This window comes from Amphiprion ocellaris, chromosome 10 (genome assembly GCF_022539595.1).
Source record: "Amphiprion ocellaris isolate individual 3 ecotype Okinawa chromosome 10, ASM2253959v1, whole genome shotgun sequence".
Taxonomy (NCBI): Eukaryota; Metazoa; Chordata; class Actinopteri; family Pomacentridae; genus Amphiprion; species Amphiprion ocellaris.
This window is the reverse complement of record NC_072775.1, coordinates 10,260,016-10,263,915: the sequence shown is the minus strand read 5'-3', so window position 1 is coordinate 10,263,915 and position 3,900 is coordinate 10,260,016.

Genomic DNA, 3,900 nt, shown 5'->3' with positions numbered 1-3,900 from the left:
GATATTGACCATTTCTATTCCAATACTGATATTAATGAAGGCACACAAGCCCTAAAAATAATTTTTCAGGAATACTAGTGTCATGAATACTTTAGTTTCCCATCACTGAATATCTATAATCTATTTGAAGTCAAATAGACAAACAACAGAGACCACTGAAAACTGTAACTTTCAAAACTTTACTATGGCTAAACAATGAACTAAAAGTTATAAATAAGAAGAAAAAACATGAATGGTATGTAAAATAAATGAATATGCTTAAGAAAATAAAGGGAACATGTTACTTTCTTCTCTGCTTATACCTAACTCTACTTTCCTCAGTTGTTTCCACGTACCCTTGCAGCACTTCTGACGTATCTATTTTTTCAATAAGGAGAATAAATGGTTCCTGTATGGAGTCAAAGGTTTCTTTTATCTCCTCCAAAACATACTATAAGTGATTTCCTCCACTGACAGACAGGAAGACATCTCCTGGAGCCACTGGCCTTTTAACAGTTTTCCAAGCTATTAGACATGGAACCATCAGGAGTTAAAAAGGGCTTCATTTTTATTTGGATATTTGGATCATTTAGACAGATGTCTAGCAAGAAAGAAAGGTAGATTTCTGTTTAGAATAGTATATACTGCCTGCAATTTCTTCCTCCAGAATTTTGTAATCTTCTCACATTCCCACATATTGTGAAACAATGTTCCTTTTTCTTCACATTTCATGTATGTGTCCAGATTGTCGTTGTTAAATGTGTGTACTTCTGACTGGAATTATGGGCATATGTGCACATCAGCCTGTTAAAGTGAAATCTCCACCACCTTGGATTCACCATCTGAGTATGAGCTTCCAAGTGCACGGCACACTGAGGTTTATTTGTAGATGTTTTTGTTGTTGAGCATGCTAGAGTAAGTGTTAATGAGCTTACCTAACCTGGTGCAGCCAACCACAGGCTGCTCCCGTGTTCTTCCCTCAACCTGCTCCTTACATAAGACGCCACCCGGAGGTCAGAGGTCACGGCAGCTGGGATTAGCAGGACGGGGAGGACACGAGGAGAAAGCTGTGAGCTGTTAGTCTGTCATTATGGTGCACGGGGGGAAATGGGAACTCCTAATACATCACACACGTTTCTGAAACAAGAACAGCTTTATAAGTAAGGAATAAAAATCTAAAGACTACTCCTACATCATGATTCCCCCCATGTGTAATATAAATAGATAGTATTCAGTGTAATAAAAACTATGGCTGGACATGATGGCCTTCACAGAGATCTAACTGCAGGAAACTGACAGGATTACTATGTAGTGTAAATCCTTTCCCTCTGTGTGGCTCAGTGCTGCCACCTACTGAATGAAGTCACTAAAAACTCTCCAAAATAATTAGCTTATCATTATTATCAAGTATTTGCTCCCCTTGGACGTTTTTACCTGGTATTGCCTTTCAACATCACAGTCATGATCAATTTAATTCGACTTTTTTGATGAGAATGTATAAAAAAGATCCTTTTATGTAAAGATTTGAATAGATTTGTACAATGTAGTGTCAATAAAATCAAAATATAAAATGCAAAATGCGAGATCACACTCACCTCTTTGAAAGTGACCAATCAGATTCAACACAGGTGCGGCCACTTATTGTTGATAAAAGTGACACAATTAATAAAACGGAGCTCATATGAGTGCAGTGAATGTGTCTCAGGTGACTGTAGTATAAATACACCTGTATCTGGAAGGACCGGTCAGGGGATGGACACAACAAAAAACTCTTCCAATTCACTGAATACAGCGATGAAGTAAAGTTACTTCAGTCTGCCAATGAGACGAGAGAAGGAGGCCACCAAGACACCCCTGAAGGAGAAGATGGGAAAGACTAAGCACTGTTGCCTTTTCTTCACCAGTCAAAGCTTTAGGGGAGAGTGTTAAAGAGAAAGCCACTGTTGAAATAAGCTCATAGTAAATAAAGACTACAGTTCACCAGAGGGCATGTGGGAGACTTGGAAGTCAACTAGAAAAAGTTACATGGTCTGATGAGACCAAAAAACCTTTGGCCTTCAGATTAGACACTGTGTTTGGTGGACTACAAACACTGCACATCATCATAAACACACCATCCCCACTGTGAAGCATGGTGGTGGCAGCATCATGATGTGGGGATGCTTTTCTGCAGCCAGACCTGGAAGATTTGAGGGTACAATGAACGCAGCAAAGTGTAATAAAATCCTGATGCTGACTTCAAGAGAAGTGTGATTTGGGAGAAGATTTGTTTTTCAAGCCAGACAACTACCCGAACAAAACAGCTAAAGCTACACAGAAATTGTTTAAAGAGAACAAGGTCAGTGTTCTGAAGTGGCTGAGTCACAGTCCAGGCCTCAATCCAATTGAGAACTTTTTGTTGAACTTGAAAGGAGCTGTTCATCCATGATCCCTGTGTAACCAGACAGTTTTGCAAAGAAGAACTGGGTAAAATTGTAGTGTTAAGACGTACAAGGCTGATCGCTGAATGCCTGATATAAATTTAGGATGTGCATACGCTACCTTGTGGTTCAGCTCAGTTCTATTAATAGGATCTAACAAGAAAATCCCAGTTTACACAATAGCACATGTATCATATCTGCAGTTAACCACAAATGCACATACAGCACATCCGCCCTCAGCACCATCACAGGATTATTAACACATAATGTCCTCCTCTTTGCAACAGAGAATGTTGTGTCCTTGTGCAATCACTCCTCAGGGACTGACAGGCCAGTGTAGGTCATGTGGGTGCTAGCAGCCACAGTGAGCTGGTATAACCTTGTAACTGCTCTGCTTCAAGCTTTTCCACCACAGAAAAGGAGGTCAGCTTTGAAAGTACAGCTGCAATGATTGATTGACTAATTGATTATTTGTCAACTACCTACTACCTACTTTACTGGTGCACTGTATTGTTTTACTTTATTTTACACATCTGTTCTCTTAAAACAAAATAATTATACAGACAGACTGACAAATACATATATAGAAGCATTCCTTATTTCTGTTGAGTTCAGTGAGGAAATTCTCTGCAAACAGAATGAGGTTCAAGTAAAATCAGATGAAAGAGAACTTTTTAGCATGAACCAGGCACTGTATTTTCACTTCGCTACATTATCCTAACATGCCATATAACCCTGTTTTTACAATGAACTGTTAAACTGTTACACTGTTTTACATAACCCTTGAGAATAACATTAGTTGAGAGGTTCTAGCAACCAAGTATTTTGTCAGATTCTCAAACTTGAGAAGCCTGTGCGATGAGCCACATTTAAAGCCGCAGAATTGTCTACATTTTTCTGCAAAGACAGCCAAAGCCTGCCTGAACTCTTGGTGCAACTCCCAGCAGGACGATTAGCTCAAAGAAGTCTGATGTATTGTTTAAAGAAAGGAAGTGCTTCCAAAACTGGGAGAATCTGATGATATCATGAGCTGCTATGTGAATTACACTATGGAGGTTTCAAAAATGACTGTATTTAAAGAGAAATGAAAGCAGGAATCAAATCAAAAAGTGATATATTTTCACTTTACACTTATTTAGGTTTGAATTAGAACAGCATATGCCATTAAAGACATTCATTTAATTTTTAATTGAATTTCATGAACATCCTGAGACGTTACATATCAGACCAAATGTGCCTGATTACCACCAATATGGTCTAATATCTATTGGAACATTGTCCCTTCTGAAAAGCTTTTAGGCACCAAACTGTTCTAATTTAGCTGGAGGCCTGTGTCAGACTATTTTTGTAACTTTCTGCAACTGACAGTCCAACATAAACACCTACTTCACACCCTGACACACCAGCTGTGTAGAGGCCATGTCAGGTTTGAATTTTCTTTCCGTAGCTCTTTGTTTTTATTTGTTATGCAATTCTAAATGGAACCTTTCATGTGCCAGAA